Source organism: Mya arenaria, chromosome 1 (assembly GCF_026914265.1).
Source record: "Mya arenaria isolate MELC-2E11 chromosome 1, ASM2691426v1".
Classification (NCBI taxonomy): domain Eukaryota; kingdom Metazoa; phylum Mollusca; class Bivalvia; order Myida; family Myidae; genus Mya; species Mya arenaria.
The window spans coordinates 4,428,527-4,436,747 of NC_069122.1; positions in this window are offsets into that span (position 1 = coordinate 4,428,527).

Genomic DNA, 8,221 nt, shown 5'->3' on the forward strand with positions numbered 1-8,221 from the left:
AGGAACTGGCCGTACATTGTAAATATTGAAGGTTAGGAGAAACTGGCCGTACATTGTAGACATTGATGGTCAGGAGAAGCTGGCCGTACATTGTAGACATTGATGGTCAGGAGAAGCTGGCCGTACATTGTAGACATTGATGGTCAGGAGAAACTGGCCGTACATTGTAAACATTGAAGGGTAGGAGAAACTGGCCGTACATTGTAGACATTGAAGGGTAGGAGAAACTGGCCGTACATTGTAGACATTGATGGTCAGGGGAAACTGGCCGTACATTGTAAATATTGATGGTCAGGGGAAACTGGCCGTACATTGTAGACATTGAAGGGTATGAGAACTGGCCGTTCATTGTAGACATTGAAGGGTAGGAGAAACTGGCCGTACATTGTAGACATTGATGGTCAGGGTAAACTGGCCGTACATTGTAAATATTGATGGTCAGGAGAAACTGGCCGTACATTGTAGACATTGAATGGTAGGAGAACTGGCCGTACATTGTAGACATTGAAGGGTAGGAGAAACTGGCCGTACATTGTAGACATTGAAGGGTAGGAGAAACTGGCCGTACATTGTAGACATTGAAGGGTAGGAGAAACTGGCCGTACATTGTAGACATTGATGGTCAGGGGAAACTGGCCGTACATTGTAGACATTGAATGGTAGGAGAACTGGCCGTACATTGTAGACATTGAAGGGTAGGAGAAACTGGCCGTACATTGTAGACATTGATGGTCAGGGGAAACTGGCCGTACATTGTAAATATTGATGGTCAGGGGAAACTGGCCGTACATTGTAAATATTGAAGGTTAGGAGTAACTGACCGTACATTGTAAATATTGAAGGTTAGGAGAAACTGGCCGTACATTGTAAATATTGAAGGTTAGGAGAAACTGGCCGTACATTGTAGACATTGATGGTTGGAAGAAACTGGCCGTACATTGTAGATATTGAAGGTTAGGAGAAACTGGCCGTATATTGTAAATATTGAAGGTCAGGAGAAACTGGCCGTACATTGTAGACATTGATGGTTAGGGGAAACTGGCCCCGCATTGTAGACATCGATGGTTGGGAAAAACTGGCCCCGCATTGTAGACATCGATGGTTGGGAAAAACTGGCCGTACGTTGTTAATATTGAAGGTTAGGGGAAACCGGCCGTGCATTGTAGACATTGATGGTTGGGAGAAACTGGCCGTACATTGTAGATATTGAAGGTTAGGGGAAACTGGCCGTACATTGTAGACATTGATGGTTGGGAGAAACTGGCCGTACATTGTTAATATTGAAGGTTAGGAGAAACTGGCCGTACATTGTACACATTGAAGGGTAGGAGAAACTGGCCGTACATTGTAGACATTGATGGTCAGGGGAAACTGGCCGTACATTGTAAATATTGATGGTCAGGGGAAACTGGCCGTACATTGTAGACATTGAAGGGTAGGAGAAACTGGCCTTACATTGTAGACATTGGTGGTCAGGGGAAACTGGCCGTACATTGTAGACATTGAAGGGTATGAGAAACTGGCCGTACATTGTAGACATTGATGGTCAGGAGAAACTGGCCGTACATTGTAGACATTGATGGTCAGGGGAAACTGGCCGTACATTGTAAATATTGATGGTCAGGGGAAACTGGCCGTACATTGTAAATATTGAAGGTTAGGAGTAACTGACCGTCCATTGTAAATATTGAAGGTTAGGATAAATTGGCCGTACATTGTAAATATTAAAGGTTAGGAGGAACTGGCCGTACATTGTAAATATTGAAGGTTATGAGAAACTGGCCGTACATTGTAGACATTGAAGGTTAGGAGAAACTGGCCGTACATCGTACACATTGAAGATTAGGAGAAACCTGCCGTATATTGTAAATATTGAAGGTTAGGAGAAACTGGCCGTACATTGTAGACATTGATGGTTGGGAGAAACTGGCCGTACATTCTAGATATTGAAGGTTATTGGAAACTGGCTCCGCATTGTAGACATCGATGGTTGGGAAAAACTGGCTGTACGTTGTTAATATTGAAGGTTAAGAGGAACTGGCCGTACATTGTAGACATTGATGGTTGGGAGAAACTGGCCGTACATTGTAGATATTGAAGATTAGGGGAAACTGGCCCCGCATTGTAGACATTGATGGTTGGGAGAAACTGGCCGTACGTTGTTAATATTGAAGGTTAGGAGAAACTGGCCGTACATTGTAGACATTGAAGGGTAGGAGAAACTGGCCGTACATTGTAGACATTGATGGTCAGGGGAAACTGGCCGTACATTGTAAATATTGATGGTCAGGGGAAACTGGCCGTACATTGTAGACATTGAAGGGTAGGAGAACTGGCCGTACATTGTAGACATTGAAGGGTAGGAGAAACTGGCCGTACATTGTAGACATTGATGGTCAGGGGAAACTGGCCGTACATTGTAAATATTGATGGTCAGGAGAAACTGGCCGTACATTGTAGACATTGAAGGGTAGGAGAACTGGCCGTACATTGTAGACATTGAAGGGTAGGAGAAACTGGCCGTACATTGTAGACATTGAAGGGTAGGAGAAACTGGCCGTACATTGTAGACATTGAAGGGTAGGAGAAACTGGCCGTACATTGTAGACATTGATGGTCAGGGGAAACTGGCCGTACATTGTAGACATTGAATGGTAGGAGAACTGGCCGTACATTGTAGACATTGAAGGGTAGGAGGAACTGGCCGTACATTGTAGACATTGATGGTCAGGGGAAACTGGCCGTACATTGTAAATATTGATGGTCAGGGGAAACTGGCCGTACATTGTAAATATTGAAGGGTAGGAGAAACTGGCCGTACATTGTAAATATTGAAGGTTAGGAGAAACTGGCCGTACATTGTAAATATTGAAGGTTAGGAGAAACTGGCCGTACATTGTAGACATTGATGGTTGGAAGAAACTGGCCGTACATTGTAGATATTGAAGGTTAGGAGAAACTGGCCGTATAATGTAAATATTGAAGGTTAGGGGAAACTGGCCGTACATTGTAGACATTGATGGTTAGGGGAAAGTGGCCCAGCATTGTAGACATCGATGGTTGGGAAAAACTGGCCCCGCATTGTAGACATCGATGGTTGGGAAAAACTGGCCGTACGTTTTTAATATTGAAGGTTAGGGGAAACCGGCCGTGCATTGTAGACATTGATGGTTGGGAGAAACTGGCCGTACATTGTAGATATTGAAGATTAGGGGAAACTGGCCCCGCATTGTAGACATTGATGGTTGGGAGAAACTGGCCGTACATTGTTAATATTGAAGGTTAGGAGAAACTGGCCGTACATTGTACACATTGAAGGGTAGGAGAAACTGGCCGTACATTGTAGACATTGATGGTCAGGGGAAAATGGCCGTACATTGTAAATATTGATGGTCAGGGGCAACTGGCCGTACATTGTAGACATTGAAGGGTAGGAGAAACTGGCCTTACATTGTAGACATTGGTGGTCAGGGCAAACTGGCCGTACATTGTAGACATTGAAGGGTATGAGAAACTGGCCGTACATTGTAGACATTGATGGTCAGGAGAAACTGGCCGTACATTGTAGACATTGATGGTCAGGGGAAACTGGCCGTACATTGTAAATATTGATGGTCAGGGGAAACTGGCCGTACATTGTAAATATTGAAGGTTAGGAGTAACTGACCGTCCATTGTAAATATTGAAGGTTAGGATAAATTGGCCGTACATTGTAAATATTAAAGGTTAGGAGGAACTGGCCGTACATTGTAAATATTGAAGGTTATGAGAAATTGGCCGTACATTGTAGACATTGATGGTTGGAAGAAACTGGCTATACATTGAAGATTAGGAGAAACTGGCCGTATATTGTAAATATTGAAGGTTAGGTTAAACTGGCCGTACATTGTAGACATTGATGGTTAGGAGAAACTGGCCGAACATTCTAGATATTGAAGGTTAGGGGAAACTGGCCCCGCATTGTAGACATCGATGGTTGGGAAAAACTGGCCGTACGTTGTTAATATTGAAGGTTAGGAGAAACTGGCCGTACATTGTAGACATTGATGGTTGGGAGAAACTGGCCGTACATTGTAGATATTGAAGATTAGGGGAAACTGGCCCCGCATTGTAGACATTGATGGTTGTGAGAAACTGGCCGTACATTGTTAATATTGAAGGTTAGGAGAAACTGGCCGTACATTGTACACATGGAAGGGTAGGAGAAACTGGCCGTACATTGTAGACATTGATGGTCAGGGGAAAATGGCCGTACATTGTAAATATTGATGGTCAGGGGAAACTGGCCGTACATTGTAGACATTGAAGGGTAGGAGAAACTGGCCTTACATTGTAGACATTGGTGGTCAGGGCAAACTGGCCTTACATTGTAGACATTGATGGTCAGGAGAAACTGGCCGTACATTGTAGACATTGATGGTCAGGGGAAACTGGCCGTACATTGTAAATATTGATGGTCAGGGGAAACTGGCCGTACATTGTAAATATTGATGGTTAGGAGTAACTGACCGTCCATTGTAAATATTGAAGGTTAGGATAAACTGGCCGTACATTGTAAATATTGAAGGTTAGGAGGAACTGGCCGTACATTGTAAATATTGAAGGTTATGAGAAACTGGCCGTACATTGTAGACATTGATGGTTGGAAGAAACTGGCTATACATTGAAGATTAGGAGAAACTGGCCGTATATTGTAAATATTGAAGGTTAGGGGAAACTGGCCGTACATTGTAGACATTGATGGTTAGGAGAAACTGGCCGAACATTCTAGATATTGAAGGTAAGGGGAAACTGGCCCCGCATTGTAGACATCGATGGTTGGGAAAAACTGGCCGTACGTTGTTAATATTGAAGGTTAGGGGAAACCGGCCGTGCATTGTAGACATTGATGTTTGGGAGAAACTGGCCGTACATTGTAGATATTGAAGATTAGGGGAAACTGGCCCCGCATTGTAGACATTGATGGTTGGGAGAAACTGGCCGTACATTGTTAATATTGAAGGTTAGGAGAAACTGGCCGTACATTGTACACATTGAAGGGTAGGAGAAACTGGCCGTACATTGTAGACATTGATGGTCAGGGGAAACTGGCCGTACATTGTAGACATTGATGGTCAGGGGAAACTGGCCGTACATTGTAGACATTGAAGGGTAGGAGAAACTGGCCTTACATTGTAGACATTGATGGTCAGGGCAAACTGGCCTTACATTGTAGACATTGATGGTCAGGAGAAACTGGCCGTACATTGTAGACATTGATGGTCAGGGGAAACTGGCCGTATATTGTAAATATTGATGGTCAGGGGAAACTGGCCGTACATTGTAAATATTGAAGGTTAGGAGTAACTGACCGTACATTGTAAATATTGAAGGTTAGGATAAACTGGCCGTACATTGTAAATATTGAAGGTTAGGAGGAACTGGCCGTACATTGTAAATATTGAAGGTTAGGAGAAATTGGCCGTACATTGTAGACATTGATGGTTGGAAGAAACTGGCTATACATTGAAGATTAGGAGAAACTGGCCGGTATATTGTAAATATTGAAGGTTAGGGGAAACTGGCCGTACATTGTAGACATTGATGGTTAGGAGAAACTGGCCGTACATTCTAGATATTGAAGGTAAGGGGAAACTGGCCCCGCATTGTAGACATCGATGGTTGGGAAAAACTGGCCGTACGTTGTTAATATTGAAGGTTAGGAGAAACTGCCGTACATTGTAGACATTGTTGGTTGAGAGTAACTGGCCGTACATTGTAAATATTGAAGGGTAGGAGAAACTGGCCGTACATTGTAGACATTGAAGGGTTAGATGAAACTGGCCGTACATGGTAAATATTGAAGGGTAGGAGAAACTGGCCGTACATTGTAGACATTAAAGGTCAGGAGAAACTGGCCGTACATTGTAGACATTGAAGGTCAGGTGAAACTGGCCGTACATTGTAAATATTGAAGGTTGGGAGAAACTGGCCGTACATTGTAAATATTGAAGGTCAGGAGAAACTGGCCGTACATTGTAAATATTGAAGGTTAGGAGAAACTGGCCGTACATTGTAAATATTGAAGGTTGGGAGAAACTGGCCGTACATTGTAGACATTGAAGGGTAGGAGAAACTGGCCGTACATTGTAAATATTGAAGGTTAGGAGAAACTGGCCGTACATTGTAAATATTGAAGGTTGGGAGAAACAGGCCATACATTGTAAATATTGAAGGTTGGAAGAAACAAGCCATGCATTGTAAATATTGAAGGTTGGGAGAAACTGGCCGTACATTGTAAATATTGAAGGTTGGGAGAAACTGGCCGTACATTGTAAATATTGAAGGTTGGAAGAAACAGGCCGTGCATTGTAAATATTGAAGGTTGGAAGAAACAGGCCGTACATTGTAAATATTGAAGGTTGGGAGAAACTGGCCGTACATTGTAAATATTGAAGGTTGGGAGAAACTGGCCGTACATTGTAAATATTAAAGGTTAGGGGGAACTGGCCGTACATTGTAAATATTGAAGGTTGGAAGAAACAGACCATACATTGTAAATATTGAAGGTTGGGAGAAACAGGTCGTACATTGTAAATATTGAAGGTTGTGAGAAACTGGCCGTACATTGTAGACTTTGAAGGTTGGGAGGAACTGGCCGTACATTGTAGACATTGATGGTTGGGAGGAACTTTCCGTACGTTGTAGACATTGAAGGTTAGGAGAAACTGGCCGTACATTGTATACATTGATGGTTAGATGAATCTGGCCGTACATGGTAAATATTGAAGGTTAGGAGAAACTAGCCGTGCATTGTAGACATTGAAGGTCAGTAGAAACTGGCCGTATATTCTTGTTATTGAAGGTCAGTGGAAACTGGCCGTACATTGTAGACATTGATGGTCAGGAGAAACTGGCCGTACATAGTAGACTTTGAAGGTCATGAGAAACTGGCCGTGCACTGTAGACATTGAAGGTCAGGAGAAACTGGCCGTACATTGTAGACATTGAAGGTTAAGAGAAACTGGCTGTACATTGTAGACATTGAAGGTTAGGAGAAACTGGCCGTACATTGTAGACATTGAGGTCAGGAGAAACTGGCCGTACATTCTAGATATTGAAGGTTAGGGGAAACTGGCCGTACATTGTAGACATTGATGGTCAGGAGAAACTGGCCGTACATTGTAGACATTGATGGTCAGGAGAAACTGGCCGTACATTGTAGACATTGATGGTCAGGGGAAACTGGCCGTACATTGTAGACATTGATGGTCAGGGGAAACTGGCCGTACATTGTAAATATTGAAGGTTAGGAGAAACTGGCCGTACATTGTAAATATTGATGGTGAGGGGAAACTGGCCGTACATTGTAAATATTGAAGGATAGGGGAAACTGGCCGTACATTGTAGACATTGATGGTTGGGAGGAACTTACCGTACATTGTAGACATTGAAGGTTAGGAGAAACTGGCCGTACATTGTATACATTGATGGTTAGGAGAAACTGGCCGTACATTGTAGACATTGAAGGTCAGGACAAACTGGCCGTACATTGTAGACATTGAAGGTTAGGAGGAACTGGCCGTACATTGTAGACATTGATGGTTAGGAGAAATCGGCCGTACATTGTAAATATTGAAAGTTGGGAGGAACTGGCCGTACATTGTAAATATTGACGGTTGGGAAAAACTGGCCGTACATTGTAGATATTGAAGGTTAGGAGAAACTGGTTGTACATTGTAGACTTTAAGGGTAGGAGAAACTGGCCGTACATTGTAGACATTGATGGTTGGGAGAAATTTACCGTACGTTGTAGACATTGAAGGTTAGGAGAAACTGGCCGTACATTGTAGACATTGATGGTCAGGGGAAATTGGCCGTACATTGTAGACATTGAAGGTTAGGGGAAACTGGCCGTGCATTGTAGACATTGATGGTCAGGGGAAACTGGCCGTACATTGTAGACATTGAGGTCAGGAGAAACTGGCCGTACATTCTAGATATTGAAGGTTAGGGGAAACTGGCCGTACATGGTAGACATTTAAGGTCAGGAGAAACTGGCCGTACTTGTAGACATTGATGGTCAGGAGAAACTGGCCGTACATTGTAGACATTGATGGTCAGGGGAAACTGGCCGTTCATTGTAGACATTGATGGTCAGGGAAACTGGCCGAACATTGTAAATATTGAAGGTTAGGAGTACCTGAACCGTACATTGTAAATATTGAAAATTAGGGGAAAC